This window comes from Sminthopsis crassicaudata, chromosome 1, assembly GCF_048593235.1.
Source record: "Sminthopsis crassicaudata isolate SCR6 chromosome 1, ASM4859323v1, whole genome shotgun sequence".
Taxonomy (NCBI): Eukaryota; Metazoa; Chordata; class Mammalia; order Dasyuromorphia; family Dasyuridae; genus Sminthopsis; species Sminthopsis crassicaudata.
This window is the reverse complement of record NC_133617.1, coordinates 286490-306186: the sequence shown is the minus strand read 5'-3', so window position 1 is coordinate 306186 and position 19697 is coordinate 286490. Positions and strand designations below refer to the sequence as shown.

General features: G+C 39.8%; 1 gene segment (V, D, J or C); it reads left to right on the top strand.

Annotated features, from left to right (window-relative positions):
* LOC141556155 (immunoglobulin lambda variable 9-49-like) overlaps window positions 1-19697 on the top strand; it is a 1090947-nt gene that overhangs the window by 813090 nt on the left and 258160 nt on the right.

The window sequence follows — 19697 nt, the reverse complement described above, 5'->3', positions numbered from 1 at the left end:
AGTCATCCCCAGGATAATACACTATGATCAAGTAGGATTTATACCAGGAATGCAGGGCTGGTTTAATATTAGGAAAACTATTAGTATATTTGACCATATTAATAATCAAATTAATAAAAACCATATGATCATCTTAATAGATGCAGAAAAAGCATTTGATAAAATACAACATCCATTCCTACTAAAAACGCTTGAGAGTGTAGGAATAAATGGACTATTCCTTAAAATAGTCAGTAGCATATATTTGAGACTGTCAGTAAGCATAATATGTAATGGAGATAAAATGGAACGTTTCCCAGTAAGATCAGGAGTGAAACAAGGTTGCCCACTATCACCATTATTATTCAATATTTTATTAGAAAGGCTAGCCTCAGCAATAAGAGTCGAGAAAGACATTAAAGGAATAGGAGTAGGTAATGAGGAAATCAAACTGTCATTCTTTGCAGATGATATGATGGTATACTTAGAGAACGCCAGAGATTCTAATAAAAAGTTATTACAAATAATTCACAACTTTAGCAAAGTTGCTGGATACAAAATAAATCCACATAAATCCTTAGCATTTTTATACATCACCAACAAAATGCAACAGCAAGAGCTACAAAGAGAAATTCCTTTTAAAACAAATGTCGAGAGTATAAAATATTTGGGAATTCATCTACCAAAGAAAAGTCAGGAATTATATGAGCAAAATTACAAAATACTTGCCACAAAAATAAAATCAGATTTAAATAATTGGAAAGACATTCAGTTCCCTTGGATAGGCCGAGCGAATATAATAAAGATGACAACACTCCCAAATTAATGTAGTTATTTAGTGCTATATCAATCAGACACCCAAGAAACTATTTTAATGACCTAGAAAAAAAGAACAACAAAATCCATATGGAAGAATAAAAGGTCGATAATTTCAAGGGAATTAATGGAAAAAAAGTCAGATGAAGGTGGCGTAGCTGTACCTGATCTAAAGCTATATTAGATAGCAGCAGTCACCAAAACCATTTGGTATTGGCTAAGAAATAGACTAGTTGATCAGTGGAAGAAATTAGGTACACAGGACAAAATAGGGTAAAACTATATCAATCTAGTGTTTGACAAACCCAAAGACACCAACTTTTGGGATAAGAATTCATTATTTGAAAAAAACTGGTGGGAAAACTGCAAATTAGTATGGTAGAAATTAGATATGGACCCACACTTAACACCATATACCAAGGTAAGATCAAAATGAGTCCATGATTTAGGCATAAAGAATGAAATCATAAATAGATTAGAGGAATAAAAGATAGTCTATCTCTCAGACCTGTGAAGGAGGAAGGAATTTATGACCAAAGGAGAATTAGAGATCATTATTGATCACAAAATAGAAGATTTTGATTACATCAAATTAAAAAGCTTTTGTACAAACAAAACTAATGCAAATAACATTAGAAGGGAAGTAACAAATTGGGAAAATATTTTTACACTTAAAGGTTCTGATAAAGGCCTCATTTCCAAAATATAGAGAGAATTGACCCTAATTTGTAAGAAATCAAATCATTCTCCAATTGATAAATGGTCAAAAGATATGAACAGACAATTTTCAGATGATGAAATTGAAACTATATCCACTCATATGAAAGAGTGTTCCAAATCACTACTGATCAGAGAAATGCAAATTAAGACAACTTTGAGATACCACTACACACCTGTCAATTGTAATTTCTCTTCCACATTCTGCCTTTTCAAACATGTAAAAAGAGCCACCTTTCCTCTCCCAATAAATCTCTTCTTCAGGCTGCTGGACACATTCCAACATATCCATGTCCTTCCTAAATTGTAGCACCACTATCAATGGGGGAATGCCTGGACAAATTATGACACATGAATCTGTAGTATGAGAAATGATGAAGGAAACAGTTTCTGAGAAACCTGGAAAGATTTGTATGAACTCATGCAGAGGGATGTGAGCAGAACTGAAAAAGGTTGTGGTCCCTTTCTTAAAGGGACCTTGTCCAGGAAACTTGTCCTTTCAGATTGATTTATTCCTTTCTGATTCCCAACCCCTCCTACTTGATACATTATCAATTCAAGAAGCTAGGACCTTTTACCTATAAATCCTGGTCAAAAGCACCCCTTTGAATTCCAATAGGAGATCCAGGCTCACCTAGCCCCCATGGAATCTGAGGCAACATGGACTGTCCAAGCCCACATTCTAATGATCTTCTCAGGTTTCCCAACCCCCACTAAGCAAATTCTAGCCCTAGCTAAAACCCAGCCAACTTGGACTTCACCCATGGGCCCCTTTACCTAAATCTCTCATTACAAAACAGCCAAACTAGAGTCCTCTCTTTGCAGAGGTTCTACACATTGCAGCAGCATGCATGGCACCAATGACTCCCTGCACAATGGAATCCTGTTTCTCATGCCTTCTTATCTCTACCTTCATCTTTTACTAACTAGATTATAATCTTACCTTCAAACCCCCCTAATAAACCTCTTTTATCAATTTAGGTTTTCGCGTCTGTAATTTCCTTTACAGCAGATTCTTGAGCCACTATTAGACTTCATTTAATTCCTTATCCTTGCTCCAAATCCAAAGGGGTTGCAGGGGAGCTCTATTTGACTCCTGTACTCGGAACCTGACACTTCAACTAAACTCTAATTTCATTTAGGTACCCCAAATCTAGACCTCATCAGAACAAGGACAACAATTTATGCAACAGCAATATAGTATAAAATCTTTGCCTTCATATTTTATATACAGCATTACAGAAAACCTTGTTTTACCCCAATAATAAAATTAAAACTTTTTTTTTCCAAAAATTTAAAAGAAAGAAAGATTTGGGAGCTGTGATCATTTCACTGATCAACTATGATTAAATAAGACTAATGATGAAACATAGTACTGCTCTTTATACACAAAGAACTGACAGATTCAGAGTTTTAACTGAAACATTTTTTGTTGTCCATAGGTAATACTTGAGTTTATGTTGCTTGACTCTCAATGTTTAGAAAAGGGATCATTTTTCCTTCTTAATGGGAATGAAATCATATTTTAATGGAAAAGTAATTAATTAAATAAAAAACAAACAAAGAACCTAGAAATTTGATCTAGATTCAGTATACAAATTCATCATAATCCTAATTCTGGATTAATGGACCTTAAGATCATATTAGCTATTTGGAACTTCTTTCTTATATTGTTGATTCATATTGAACTTGTGATCCACTAAAATAGATTTTTTTTCGACAATTTTCAAGCCATACCTCTCCCACCTAATAATTATAATATTATAATTTTGACATCATTTTATTCCTATTACATTTCATGTTGTAAGTTCTTGCCCATTGTTCTAACCCATAAAGTTCTTTAGGCTTTTGATTCTCTCTTCCAATGTGTTGTCCATGCTTTCCAATAAATTATCAGCAAATTTGGGATACATGAGGTAGTTGCCACTTTTTGACTTAAAAAGTCAAATGATGGACAAACTGAGAGGGGGGAAGATAGAGAAAAAGAGAGAGAAAGGGAGAGAGAATGGAATGGGAGGAAAGGACAAACATATAGATATATTTTCTCTTTGTTCCCTGGCACATAGAAGACACTTAATAAATACTCCATGATCTACAGATAAGATTGGATTTCAATCAGAACCCTGGTTTTGTTCAGTGTAATCTATCCCCAGCTCTTAAATTCAAGGGAGCCACAAATTTCTGGGACATGATAATAAGGGTCCAACAAGATCAGTCCCAATTCACTAGGAACATTCAGACCTAGATCTACTTGCATGCTAAAGGGCATCATACTTATCCACTAATCAAGAAAAGCCTCACACCTCTCATTAGCTTTTCAATACTCAGTTCTCCCACCAGCAAAATCTTTCAAAATTGCAAACTGTAACCTCAGCTACCAGCCAAAGGCCTTTCCCAGCTCAATTCTGGGTTGCTACATAAGGCCATTGATCAAACCTGTTCCTCTCTACTTGAAAGATGAAAGATGCTAATAGTGCCCTAAAGAATTAAAGGGCAATTTTTTCACTGTGCTTTTTCTCTGTTTTCTACACCTTTGCACAACATGCCTAGAATGATATCTTCACTAAATACTGTACAGACAGATATGCATACAAATAGATGTACAAAGGAAAAAATAGTTATAAACCTTCAATCATTTTCCTGGAAGGAATGGGACTCATATGTCATATGGTCTTCATGATAAAAGAAATCCTTTTAAATGACCCCTGGGGTGTAATATATTTGTTTTTTATGGGTTCCTGAGTCTTTTTATATATATATATATATATATATATATATATATATATTTTATATTATCCCTTGTATTCATTTTTCCAAATTACCCCCCCTCCCTCTATTTCCTCCCCCCGACGACAGGCAATACCATACATTTTACATGTGTTACAATATAGTCTAGGTACAATACATGTGTGTGAATATAATTTTCTTGTTGCACAATAAACATTAGAATCCGAAGGTACATGCAACCTGGGCAGACAGATATTAGTGCTAACAATTTACATTCCCCTCCCAGTGTTTCTTCTCTGGGTGTAGCTACCTCTGTCCATCATTGATCAACTGGAAGTGAGTTGGATCTTCTTTATGTTGAAGATTTCCACTTCCATCAGAATACATCCTCATACAGTATTGTTGTTGAAGTGTACAGTGATCTTCTGGTTCTGCTCATTTCACTCAGCATCAGTTGATTTAAGTCTCTCCAGGCCTCTCTATATTCCTCCTGCTGGTCATTTCTTACCGAGCAATAATATTCCATAACCTTCATATACCACAATTTACCCAACCATTCTCCAACTGATGGACATCCATTCATCTTCCAGTTTCTAGCTACAACAAAAAGAGCTGCCACAAACATTTTGGGTGCCTGAGTCTTTTGACAAAATGAGAAGTTATTTACTTCATCAAGAGAGGGAAGGAAGATTATAGAATCTCAGACTTGGAAAAGAGAAGAGATACTATCAGTTTCTTGTTAATTATTATTTAGCCTTCACTTGAAGATCTAGAGGAATGGAAACCTTCATATATTCCAAGGTAGCCTATTTTATTTACTCGTATAATGAGGAGATTTTTACATTACAAAGGATCTATTTTTTTCTCTCCGCAATTTCTATCCATAGATTCTAGTTTTCATCTCTTTGTTTTAAAACTTTTAAAAATCTTTCTTTTAATTCTAATTCCTTTTCAACATTCCATGTTTTTCTTGACTTGTTGGACCCGTAACACTATTCAAAATGATGTCAGGAATAACTCCCTGTTGATTTGAGTTCCTGTTGCTTTGGTGGTAATTATGGTGGTGGTGGTGATAAGTCATTTCAGAATATCTCAAGAGTCTAAATTAATTTCTCTTAGCACCTGGGAAGTGCATCTGCTATCCAGAATTAAGCAGCTCAAAAGTCAGCTAATTAGTTTTTCTAGGAACTGCCTGGGTAGTGGATGGTTCAGAGGATAAAGGACCCGTGCTGGAGTCAAGCCCTGAGTTCAAATGTGGCTTCAGACATCATGTACATGAGGTCCTCTAAAAAGGTTTCCTATTTTTAGTTTCTACTAGTAGCAACTCAGGCCTATTGGGTTCTTATGAATCTTCTTCAAGGTATTCTTTTCTTAACTTATCTGTAGAGCAAAGATGTGAGATATAAAGAATCACAAAAGTCTGACCTGGTGTTGAAATATTCCTTCTATTTCCGTTGCTCTCTATGTACTACAGAACCATAGAGACACATTAGACCACTTAAGAATAGGTTAGCAAATGTTTTAACTATTTTGTTTAAGATTATTTTTATTTCCTAAAATATTTAACCGTGAATTTGTCAATGTTTAACATTTTATTGTTTCCTATTTGCATGCTAAAATGAAAATTTATTTTTAAAGTTTTGTGTTCCAACTCCCATTTTCTATCTTTCTTTATGCTGCTCACTCCTTGACTTGATAAGCATTTAGATATTGTTTATATATGTGGAATCATGTAAAAATTTCGATTTTAGTCATTCTGTAAAAGAAAAGAAACAAAGAAAGAAAATGAAAATAGCATTCCTCAATTAGTAATCAGATGATATTAGATTTTTGGGTTTTTTTTTTTTTGTGTGATAATGGATACTCTTTCATCATTAGTCCTTGCAAAATGTCATTGATCATCCTGTTTCTAAGAAATGCTACATTCCGTGCAACAAGAAAATGGTATTTACACACATGTATTGTACCTAGGTTATATTGTAACACATGTAAAACGTATGGGATTACCTGTCATGGGGGGGGGGGAGGGAGTGGAGGGAGGGAGGGGATAATTTGGAAAAGTGAATAAAAAAAAATGCTACATTCCTTCATTGTACAATATTGCTTTTCATGGTGTTTCCCAGGTTCCATTCACTGCCCTTTGAATCAGTGTATCTAAGTCTTCCCAAGTTTTTTGCTCTCATTTCATCCTGTCCCTCCTCAAAGGTGTCACTGGGTCATGGTTCGGCCATGGAAGAAGGACAAACTGACCCCGACCTGGGAAGGAGTGCTCCAGATCCTCTTGACATCAGATACAGTAATGCTATATGGGAAAGAGGATGGACTGAGCATACCAGAATTAAACTGATTTTGTCCTTGTGGCATTTCTCCAGTAAATCCTCTTCTCTGCTCTGACGCTCGTCCTCCCTTCCTCCCTAGATTCCTGCAATCTCTTGCTGATGGGCCTTTCCCTCCTCCCATCCATCCTCCGTTCAGTCATTTCAGGGATTTCCCTAAAGCACTGCTCCAGTCCTGTCCAACGACCTCTGTCTCTAAACACATGGCAGGGCCTCCCCTCTGCTCCTTCAAAGCCCTTCCTCTCTCCTCCTATTTCACTCCCCACAGGGACTCTTCCGTCCAGGGGCTCCAGCCTCCTGTCCCATGAAGAACCCATGTCATCTCTCCATCCCAAGCATTCTTTCTCCTGCTCCCCAAGCCTGGGAGGCTCCGCCTGCTCAACTCCGGCCACGGGCTTCAGCTTCCAGCGCAGCTTCCCGGGCCTCCATTGTCTCCGCAGAGCTGCGGGCAGAGGCGAGGCCTGTCCCAGGCGAGCAGCTCCAAGTCAGGGAACCTTTATTAAACGCCTGTTGTGTACCGGGGGAGGCGGAGGAGAGAAGGGGAAGGGGCTCGGAGCTCCCCCTTACAGACCCCAAACAGCCGCGACCCCGGCGAAGGGAGGGAGAAGCCGGAGGCGCCGCCGGCGGTGACTTCCTCGGGCTGGCGGATCCCGCCCACAGAGACCCCGGCCGCCCAAGTGAAAGCCGTTGGCTCCTCGAGGAAAGCCGGGGGAAGTCGGGGCCGCCCCTGACAAGCAGAGCCGGGAGCTTGCCCACAAACGCCGGGGTGACCGAAGCTAAGGTTTCCCAGCAGCCTGTGCGCCCGTGACCGCCGGACGACAATTCCGGAAAGCCGCGGGCTGAATTGTGGGCCTGAAGAAAACCTTTCCAAATCCCCGGACTGAGCGAGCCCTGCGGTTTGTGTCACTGCGCACGCGTGGCCCCGGCTCCCTCTGTTAGCTTCGGGCAGGAGGAGGGTCCCCTGGCTTGGGACCTGACAGTGCGCACGCGCGTGGGCACAGCTGAGCACCCCTACTTGAAGTTTGTCTGTGGCCATGGTGTCTCGTACGTGCGCGTGTGTACACAGTGCGTGTGTACAAGCTCCTGAGTGTGCGCCAGTACTAGCGTTCGTGAGGTGCCTGTGAGTGTGTGTGAAGCCCCCCCATCGCCCGCAGCCTCCCCTCCCTCCTCGGGTCCTGCCACCGCCCCTTTCAGGAGCACCCCCTCCCCCACAGCGGCTGTGCCCCTGCCGCCTCCTCTCCTTGCCCTCTCTCCCCTCCCCCACGTGGCGTCCTGTCGTTGCTGCAGCTTTGGTCTCCTGTCTCGGGGTCCCCCGCCCCCAATTCTTCTCCGGTCACTCCTGCATCCTCTGTCCGGCTCGGAAGCCCTCTCCTGGCCCGGCCCAGCCCGTGGCTCCTCCTCCAAGAAGCGTTGGCCCAGCCCCTTGGAGGGTCATTGCTGGGGGTGGGGAAAGGGGGGGACCGCACACCTCGGGGTCCCGGCAGGGGGAAGGGCCAGAGGCCAAGGTGACCTCAGCCTCTCTCGGGGGCCGGGGCTGAGCCGGGCTGTGGGGCTTCCCATTGTCCCGGGGCTTCCCTGGCAGTGCTTGAGCCCCCCCCTCCTCAAGGGACACTGGGGGGATGACTCAGGCCCAGGGCAGGGGTGAGACTTGCCTGGCTCCCTGGGAGCTGGTGGTTCTTGATTACTGGGAAAGAGAAGGATCTGTTCCCTCCAAACACTTGCGGTCTTCCAACTAGATTTGTCCCAGGTGGATGGTTCCAAGTGCTGGAGCCCGCCCTAAGCTGATGCCAAGAGACATTTCATCTACTTGTGTTTGTGTTGATTGGCAGAGGGCCTCAGAGGGGGGGAATTCTGGGTAAGGTATAAGAGCCTTCAGGCCTGAGGGAATCAGATGACAATGACTGATTATCTTCCCACCTCTCTTTGGTGTTCTCACCTCTCAGGAGAAGTCAATGAGGGAGTAACCACCTGTGTTCTGTTTACATGTAAACAGCAGGGTACTTATACTTAACAAAAGTGTTAACACAATGTGCTCTGGGATGCACTGCTGCCCTAGTTACCACTTGCTCAGTGTGCTGTGCTGATGTAATCATGCTGAGGTATTTAAGGGCTGAGAAGACTGGAAAGAGACACTTCATCTTGGACTGTCCTGGTGGCTCTCCTGCCTCCCTCCCTCCTCCACTAAGACCAAGGCTGGTCTGGAGATCCTCCAGAGAGCTAGTCCGGACACTACACTTTGGCACCCAGTGTGGGCCTCTAGAAAGCCTAGTGTATTTATTTAACCCAATTTGGAGGCTCACTATATTTGGCCCCCAAGTGAGGCCCTGGACCTGAAGCCCTACACTCAGCAGCTCAACTGACAGGAGTGGCGAGTTCACTGGAGAAGCCCCCAGACCTGTGGAGACTCTGCTCATCCCCAGGCAGCAGATGGAGCCCAAGGAGGCTGTGACTTCCGGCTTTCTCATGGCCCCAACTCAGGAACCCGTGACCTTCCAGGATGTGACTGTGGACTTCACCAGTGAGGAGTGGAGGCTTCTGGATCCTGCCCAGAGGGCCCTGCACAGGAATGTGATGATGGAGAACTACCAGAACCTGCTCTCTGTGGGGATTCCTGTTTCCAGACTGGATCTGATCTGTGTGTTGAAGGAGCAAGAAGGAACATCAAGTCCCAAGAGCAGAGATTCCAGTGGGTCTCATCAAGATTTCCTTACTGAACATCAGAGAACTCACATTGGAGAGAAACCTTTTGTGTGCAAGCAATGTGGGAAAGGTTTTAATTGGAAGCACAGTCTCACTTATCATCAGAGAGTTCATACTGCAAAGAGACCCTTTGAATGTTACGAATGTGGAAAAGTCTTCACCCAAAGAAAGTGCCTTATTGCACATCAGAGAACTCACACTGGAGAGAAACCATTTGTATGTACGGAATGTGGGAAAGGTTTTACTATGAGACACCATCTCACTACTCATCAAAGAGTTCATACTGGAGAGAAACCATTTGTGTGCAAGCAATGCGGGAAAGGTTTTAATTGGAGGAACAGTCTCAATATTCATCAGAGAGTTCATACTGCAGAGAGACCCTTTGAATGTAACGAATGTGGAAAAGTCTTCACCCAGAGACAGTGCCTTATTGCACATCAGAGAACTCACACTGGAGAGAAACCATTTGTATGTAAGGAATGTGGGAAAGGTTTTACTGTGAGACACCATCTCACTACTCATCAAAGAGTTCATACTGGAGAGAAACCATTTGTATGCAAGGAATGTGGGAAAGGTTTTAGTGAGAAATACAGTCTCACTAATCATCACAGAGTTCATACTGGAGAGAAACCCTTTGTATGTAGTGAATGTGGAAAAATCTTTAGCCACAAAAAAAGCCTTACTGTACATCAGAGGATTCACACTGGAGAGAAACTCTTTGTATGTAATGAATGTGGAAAAGCCTTTAGCCATAAAGGAAACCTTATTGTACATCAGAGAATTCACACTGGAGAGAAACCCTTTGTATGTAGTGAATGTGGAAAAATCTTTAGCCACAAAAAAAGCCTTACTGCACATCAGAGGATTCACACTGGAGAGAAACTCTTTGTATGTAATGAATGTGGAAAAGCCTTCAGCTATAAAAGAACCCTTAATGTACATCAGAGAATTCACACTGGAGAGAAACCCTTTCTATGTAAGGAATGTGGAAAAGGTTTTAGTCAGAGCAGCTATCTCACTATTCACCGCAGAGTTCATACTGGAGAGAAACCCTTTGTATGTAGTGAATGTGGAAAAATCTTTAGCCACAAAAGGAGCCTTACTGTACATCAGAGGATTCACAGTGGAGAGAAACTCTTTGTATGTAATGAATGTGGAAAAGCCTTCAGTAAGAGAGGACACCTTACTGTACATCAGAGAACTCACACTGGAGAGAAACCCTTTGTATGTAATGAATGTGGAAAAGCCTTCAGTAAGAGAGGACACCTTACTGTACATCAGAGAACTCACACTGGAGAGAAACCCTTTGTATGTAATGAATGTGGAAAAGCCTTCAGTGAGAGAAGATGTCTTATTGTACATCAGAGAACTCACACTGGAGAGAAACCATGTATGTAAGGAATGTGGGAAAAGTCTTACAAAGAGACACCATCTCACTTATCATCAGGGAATTCATACTAGAGAGAAATCCTTTGCACATAATGAGTGTAATTAGTAAGAGGTCTAGCCTTATTACCCATCACAAAATTCATACTAAAGAGAAACAACATTTGTTGAAATAGAGAGATTTAAGACCGGAACCAACCATCACTGTTAACAGTAATTTTTATGATTTTGGCAGCTCATTAGGAGAAACAGCTATCTTTGTAAAATAATTCATTGGGGTTCTTTTGGTTAACATGTCACCTGCACTTCTCAACCTGGGCTTTTTTGTTCCCCTCCAAATCCCACACATGGAAAAACTGACATTGTATATATTATTTCACACTAACCATACTTGTAAAGAAGAGGGGATGGAGTACCATGGTCTTCCTTCAGAATTTGATTTGGTTTTTATAGCTTCTTTAGTCTGATTTCTAATGTATTGATGTATTTCAAAAATGTAATCGATGTATCTAATGTATTGATGTATTTATTGTAGTAATGTACTGATATATTTAATAAATGATATTCTGTTTATTATTTTTTACATTTTATTAGTATATGGCTTTTGAGCAATAATTTATACTATTGGTACCTGCTTTATCTGCCAGAAATTTTGGAATATTGACACACTTTTTCCATAGTCTTTAAAAGTGTTCCTGTTTCTACAATCTGTCCCTTGACTGACATATTTAACATTTCACTATTTCATTTTCCATTTAAAATAAACTTTTGCAGTGCTGTCTGAATTGATCATTATTTAATTTATGTTGTCATCTGTGAAGTAAGTGATTAGCATTTCTGATATATATATATGTGTGTGTGTATATATCTATATCTATCTATCTATAGATAGATAGATAGATAGATAGATAGATATATACACACACACATATATATTAATTTCCTTTAAAAAAAAAAAAGGAAATTCCTTGGACAACAAAGAGATCAAATAAGTCAATTCTTGAATAAATACATTAAATCCCTCCTTGCAAGGACAAAAACTGAAATTGAATCTCATATATTTTGGCCAATGAAAAGAAAGGACTCATAAAAAAAAGAAAAGAAAAAGAAAAGAACTGATAATGGGAGAGTTTGAAGGGAAAAGGAGAATAGGAAAGAAATCGTCAATCAAACAAATTGTGACATTATTCCAATTCATTCATATGCCATAGCATTGCTTCTTGACATAATTCATTCCACTTTGATATTTGCTTTTATTATTAGGAAATTTTACATTAAGAGGAATCAAACTCTTCCTCTCAGCAATTTTCATGCATAGGTTATGGTTCTTAGCTCTATGGATAAATAAAACAATTGTAATTTCCCTTCCACATGCTGCTTCTTCAAATAACTCAAGAGAGCCACCTCTCCTCTTCTTTTCTTCAGGCTGCTGGACAGATTCTGAGATATTCACGTCCTTCCTAAATTGTAGCACCACTATCAGTAGGAGAATGCCTGGACAAATTATGATACATGAGTCTGATAAAATAATGTTGTGCTATGAAAGATGATGAATGAAAAAGTTTCTGAGGAACCTGGAAAGATTTGTATGAACTGATGCAGAGGGATGTAAGCAGAACCAATCCAGGTTGTGGTCCCTTTAAGAAACTAGTCCTTTCAGATTAATTTATTCCTTTCTGATTCCCAACCCCTCCTAGCTATTGCACTATCAATTCATGAAGCTAGGACATTTGATCCACAAATCCTGCTCAAAGGTACCCCTTTGAATTCCAATAGGAGATCCAGGCTATTCCAGCCCCCATGGGATCTGAGCCAACTTGGCCTGTCTCAGCCCCCATTCTAATCATCTTCTCAGGTTTCTCAATCTATACCAAGCAAATTCTAGCCCTCTATGAAACCCAGCCAGGAACCAACTTGGGACTCCACTCACGAGCCCCTTTAGCTAAATCTCTCAGTACAAAAGAGCCAAGCTAGTGTCCTCTCTTTGCAGAGGTTCTACACATTCCAGCATCATGTGTGGCACCAATGACTCTCTCTCTGCCCACTGGAATCTCGTTCCTCATGCCTTCTGATCTCTACATTCACCTCTTACTAACTAGACCATAATCTTACCTTCAAACGCCATAATAAACTTATTTTATCAGTTTAAGTTTTCGGGTCCATAAATTCCTTTATAGGGGACTCTTGAGCCACTATTAGATTTCATTAAATTCTTTATCCTAGCGCCAAATCCAAAGGAGTTGCAGGAGAGCTCTATTTGACACCCTGTACTCCAACCCTGCCACCAGACCTCAAGTAAACTCTAAATTCATTTAGGTACCCCAAATCTAGATCTCTTCAGAACAAGGACAACAATTTATGCAACAGCAATATAGTATAAAATCTTTGCCATCATATTGTACATGCAATGTTACAGAAATCCTTATTTTACCCCAATAATAAAATTAAAACTTTTTTTTCAAAAATTTAAAAGAAAGAAAGTTTTGGTAGCAGTGATCATTCCACTGATCAACTATGATTAAATAAGACTAATGATGAAACCTAGTACTGCTCTTTATACACAAAGAACTGACAGATTCAGAGTTTTAACTGAAACATTTTTTGCTGTCCATAGGTAATACTTGAGTTTATGTTGCTTGACTCTCAATGTTTACAAAAGGGATCATTTTTTTCTTCTTAATGGGAATGAAATCATATTTTTTATGGAAAAGTAATTAATTTAAAAAAAAAACAAAATAAAGCACGCAGAAATTTGATCTGAATACAGTATACAAATTCATCATAATCCTAATTCTGGATTTAGTGTTTGCTTTAATGGACCTTAAGATCATATTAGCTATTTGGAACTTCTTTCTTATATTGTTGATTCATATTGAACTTGTGATCCACTAAAATAGATTTTTTTTCGACAATTTTCAAGCCATACCTCTCCCACCTAATAATTATATTATAATTTTGACATCATTTTATTCCTATTACATTTCATGTTGTAAGATCTTGCCCATTGTTGTAACCCACAAAGTTCTTTAGGCTTTTGATTCTCCCTTCCAATATGTTGTCCATGCTTTCCAATAAATTATCAGCAAAATTTGGGATGCATCAGCTAATTGCTGCTTTTTGACTTAAAAAAATCAAATGATGGACAAAGTGAGAGGGGGAAGACAGAGAAAAAAAGAGAGAAAGGGAAAGAGAATGGAATGGGAAGAAAGGACAAATATATAGATACATATTTTCTTTGTTGCCTGGCACATGGAAGACACTTAATAAATACTCCATGATCTACAGATAAGATTGGATTTCAATCAGAACCCTGGTTTTGTTCAGTGTAATCTATCCCCAGCTCTTAAATTCAAGGGAGCCACAAACTTCTGGGACATGATAATAAGGGTCCAACAAGATCGGCCCCAATTAACTTGGAACATTCAGACCTAGATCTGCTTCCATGCTAAAGGGCATCATACTCATCCACTAATCAAGAAAAGCCTCATATCTCTCATTAGCTTTTCAATACTCAGTTCTCCCACCAGCAAATTCTTTCAAAATTGCAAACTTTAACCTCAGCCACCAGCCATGAGCCTTTCCCAGCTCAATTCTGGGTTGCTACATAAGGCCATTGATCAAACCTGTTCCTCTCTACTTGAAAGATGAAAGATGCTAATTGTGCCCTAAAGAATTCAAGAGGGCCAATTTTTTCTCTGTTTTCTACACCTTTGCACTACATGCCCAGAATGATATCTTCACTAAATACTGCACAGACAAATATGCATACAAATTGATGCACAAAGGAAACAATAGTTATAAACCTTCAATCATTTTCCTGGAAGGAATGGGACTCATATGTCCTATAGTCTTCATGATAAAAGAAATAATTTTAAATGACCCCCGGGGTGTAATATATTTGTTTTTAATGGATGCATGAGTCTTTTGACAAAATGAGAAGTCATTTACTTCATCAAGAGTGGGAAGGAAGATTTTACAATGTCAGAGTTGGAAAAGAGCAGAGATACTATCAGTTCCTTGATAAATTATTATTTAGCCTTCACTTGAAGATCTAGAAGAACAGAAAGCTTCATATATTCCAAGGTAGCCTATTTTACTTACTCAAATGATGGGGAGATTTTTACATTACAAAGAATCTACTTTTTTTCTCTCTGCAATTTCTATCCATAGATTCTAGTTTTTCTCTGTTTTAAAACTTTTAAAAAACTTTCTTTTAAATCTAATTCCTTTTCAACATTCCATGTTTTTCTTGACTTGTTGGACACATAACACTATTCAAAGTGATGTCAGGAATAACTCTCTGTTGATTTGAGTTCCTGTTGCTGTGGTGGTAATTGTGGTGATGGTTGTGATGGAGGTGGTGATAAGTCATTTCAGAATATCTCAAGAGTCTAAATTAATTTCCCTTAGCACCTGGGAAGTGCATCTGCTATCCAGAATTAAGCATCTCAAAAACAGTCCTTACACAATTCACATTGTCAGATTATGAGTTTTTCTAGGAACTAGCTGGGTTGCTGCTGGTTCAGAGGATAAGGGATCAGCTCTGGAGTCAAGACCTGAGTTCAAATGTGGGTTCAGACATCATGTAGATTGGGTCCTCTAAAAGGTTTTCTTATTTTTAATTTCTAGTAGTAGCAACTCAGGCCTATTGGGTTCTTATGAACTTCCTCCTTCAAGGTATTCTTTTCTTAACTTTTCAGTAGAGCAAAGTTATGTGAGGTATAAAGAATCACAAAACTCTGATCTGGTGTTAAAATATTCCTTCTATTTCCTTTGTACTACAGAACCATAGAGACACATCAGACCACTTATGAATAGGTTAGCAGGTGTTTTAACTATATTGTTTAAGATTATTTTTATTTCCTAAAATATTTAACAGTGAATCCGTCAACATTTAACATTTTATTGTTTCCATTTGCATGCTAAAATTACAAATCCTTTTTAAAGTTTTGTGTTCCAGCTCCTATTTTCCATCTTTCTTTATGCTGCTCACTCCTTGACTTTATAAGCATTTAGATATTATTTATACATGTGGAATCATGTAAAAATTTCCATTTTAGTTATTCTGTAAAAGAAAAGAAAGAAACAAAGAAAGAAAATAAAAATAGCATTCCTCAATTAGTAGTCAGATAATATTAGGTGGTTTTTGTGTGTGTGTGTGTCATAATGGATACTTTTTCATCATTAGTCCTTGCAAAATGTCATGGATCATAGTGTTGCTGAAAATTGCTACATTCCCTTATTGTACAATATTGCTCTTCATGATGTACAATGTTTCCCAGGTTCCATTCACTTCCCTTTGAATCATTGTATCTAAGTCTTCCTGAGTGTTTTGCACTCTTGTTTCATTCTGTCCCTCCTCAAAAGTGTCACTGGGTCATGGTTCCGACGTGGAAGGAGGACAAACCTACCCCGACCTGGGAAGGACTGTTCCAGATCCTCTTGACATCACATATAGCAGTGCTATAGAGGAAAGAGGATGGACTGAGCATACCAGAATTAAAGGCCCAAAGGACACTCCAAGGGTGTGAACTTACAAACTGAATCCAGAGAAGAAGCTGAGACAAACATTGAAAAGGAACTCTGCACATAAAATCTTGTTAGCGATATTTATCTGAGATACCTTATTGGGGCATTGCCTAAATCAAACAGGTGCAGGGCCATGGATAGGAGAGAGTAAGTGTGAATGGACTTTTACATGTCAACCAGAGAGAGAAGATATTATAGACTGTGGTGATCATTGATGGAGCAAGTTAAATACTGTTTGTAATGATGGATCAGTGCTTAATTGTGTCCACCAGCATTCATTAGGGGGTAATGAGGACAACCTGGTCATGATAATGAATGGGGAGATGCCTGGCTCCCAGCACAAATTATCAAGGAATTTGGGCCCAAGATGGTGGTTGGGGATATTGGACACACACACACACACACACACATATATATATATGCATATATATTACATATAATATTAATGTATTATATTAATATATATTATAATATATTAATGTCAATATAATATGTTAATATATTATAATATTATTTTATATTAATATATATTATATTAATTCAACAGCAAGCAGCCTTAGAGGCAACCACTAACCAAACTGCTAGACCTTTTGTAATGTTCTTGAATTGTGAGGGTCCAGTCGGCTACTCAATTTTAATCCTTCTCTGGGAGGAGATCTATAAAATCTTTTCCTTCTGTGCGCAGGTTTCTTGGGAGCTCTGAATCTCCTCCAGCTCTTGTCCTTTCAGCCCAGAGTCAATTCTCTCACACCCAATGCTGCCCTTCTTTTATCCTCCCAGAGAATAGAAATGTGAGAACTCAATGGGGCGTGGGGAAATACTTCCACCAATGAACTTCCTACTCTTAGAATTCCTAAGGTGTAAACTCCCTTTAAAGGCCCGAACCAAAGTCAAGTCAACCTGAGTTCTCACCTTGTCATTGTCCAGACAACCTGAGTTCTCACCTTGTCACTGTCCAGACAACCTGAGTTCTCACCTGGTAATCCTAACAGCCCTTGATCTATTAGTCAATCAAGTCACTCAAACAAGAAAAGTGGTTTTATAACATAGATTAGTTTTAGATTATCTGTTAGCAGAGGAAGGAGGGGTCCATGGGAAACAAAACCGTCCACTTGTTGTATGCAAATTGATGACAACCGACAAATAGTAAAATAAATTACTGAGGGCATTTGCAAGATAGTTCATGTGGCTGTACAAGTTTAGAAATCTCCCTTCACAAATAGCTGGTGGTCTTAGTCTGATGGTAGCTGGTGGAAACAGCTGTCATGGTATAGACATTGCAATCAGTGGTATTATTCTGTTCCCACTATGTTTACCCTGTATAATGTTACATTGGTAACAAAAATAATTCAAAGACCACTATCAAGCACCTTACATACAGTGCAAGAATGTTTGTGTCAGCCCTCTTTATAGTGGCCAGAAATAGGAAACTGAGTGGATGCCCATCAATTGGAGAATGGCTGAATAAAATGTGGTATAAGAATATTATGGAATATTATTGTTCCATAAGAAATGACCAACAGGATGATTATAGAAAGGCCTGGAGAGACTGACATGAACTGATGCTGAGTGGAATGAGGAGGACCAGGAGATCATTATATACTTCAACAACAATACTATATGATGCCCAATTCTGATGGACGAGGCCATCATCAACAATGACATGAACTAAATCAGTTCCAATAGAGCAGTAATGAATTGAACCAGCCACACCCAGCGAAAGAACTCTGGGAGATGACCACATAGAATTCCCAATCCCTTTATTTTTGTCCGCCTGCATTTTTTATTTCCTTCACAGGCTAGTTGTACATTGTTTCCAAGTCCGATTCTTTCTGTACAGCAAAATAACTGTTTGGACATGTATACATATATTGTATTTAACTTATACTTTTACATATGTAACATGAATTGGTCAACCTGCCATCTGGGGTAAGGGGGGGGGAAGGAGTGGAAAAGTTGGAATAAAAGGTTTTGAAATTGCTAATGCTGAAAAATTACCTATGCATATGTCTTGTAAATAAAAAAATAAAATTAGAAAAAAAAATCTTACATACAAGACTTGCCATTAAAATAATGTTTTTACAGAAAGAGGAATGGGAGGCAGTAGCAGGGGATGATCCAGAAGAGGAGAATAACAAGCCATGTGTAGAGATGTTAATTGAATTTCACCACAATGTAAGTTCTTCAAGAGGAAATATATATATATGTAAGAGGAGGGATTATGTAGAAAAGTGAAGAATTTATAGATTAAGTACATATTGATCAGAGAGTGTTAGCTAAAGTAGATCAAGCCTATAGGGCCCAGTCACAGGATTTTAGATAAGCCTGGACTACATTCCACTGTCCAAAGAAGGGACTAAAATCAAAGAAGCTAGATGTCACCTTATCTATTACATTCCACTGACCAAGTAGGAGAATACAGACTTATGTGACCAATCACAACATATAGACTGTGGGATTTTGGAGGTTCTTTGTCTGAAATGTATAAAAGTTGTGAACATTTTATTGGGAGTGGCCCACTCCTGCTGTGAATTTGGCTCACAGACAGGCTTGGAGAAAAGGGGGGGACCACACACCTCGGGGTCCCAGCAGAGGGAAGGGCCAGAGGCCAAGGTGACATCAACTTCTCTCAGGGGACAGTGCTGAGCCAGGTTGTGGGTCTTCCCATTGTCCCGGGACTTCACTGGCTGTGGCTGAGCCCTCCCCACAGGCTGCCGTCCTGCTGGTCACTGGGGAGGTTTGGGCTACAAGGAGCCAGAGGTCCTGGGGATGCTGTTCTTCCTGGGCTCGGAGTCTGCCAGCGTGAGGTCGGGTAGTTGGCAGTGGCTGGTAGCCCTGGCAGTGCTTTGAGACCTCCATCCTTCAAGGAATACCAGGGGGATGACTTGTGGCCCAGGCTCAGGGCAGAGGTTTGACTTGCCATGCTCCCTGGGAGCTTGTGGTTCTTGATTATTGTGAAAGAGAAGGATCTGTTCCCTCAAAACACTTGAGGTCTTCCAACTAGATTTATTCCAGGTGGAGGGTTCCAAGTGCAGGAGCCGGCCCTAAGCTGATGCCTACAGACATTTCATCTACTTATAATTATGTTGATTGGCAGAGGGCCACAGAGAGTGGGAGAACTCTGGGTAATATATAAGAGCCTTCAGGCCAGAGGGAACCTGATTACAACGTCTGGTTATCTTCCCAGCTCCTTTTGGTGTTCTCACCTTTCCTGAGAAGTCAAGGAGGGCCTGACCACCAGTGTTCTGTTTACATGTCAACAGCAGGGTACTTATACTTAACAAATGTGTTAAGTCATTGTGCTGAGGGATGCACTGCTGCCCTAGTTACCACTTGCTCAGTGTGCTGTGCTGATGTAATCATAGTGAGCTTTTTAAGGGATGAGAAGACTGGAAAGAGACACTTCATCTTTGACCATCCTAATGGCTCTCCTGCCTCCTTCACTCCTCCACTAAGACCAAGGCTGGTCCTGAGATCCTCCAGAGACCTAGTCTGGACAATATCTTT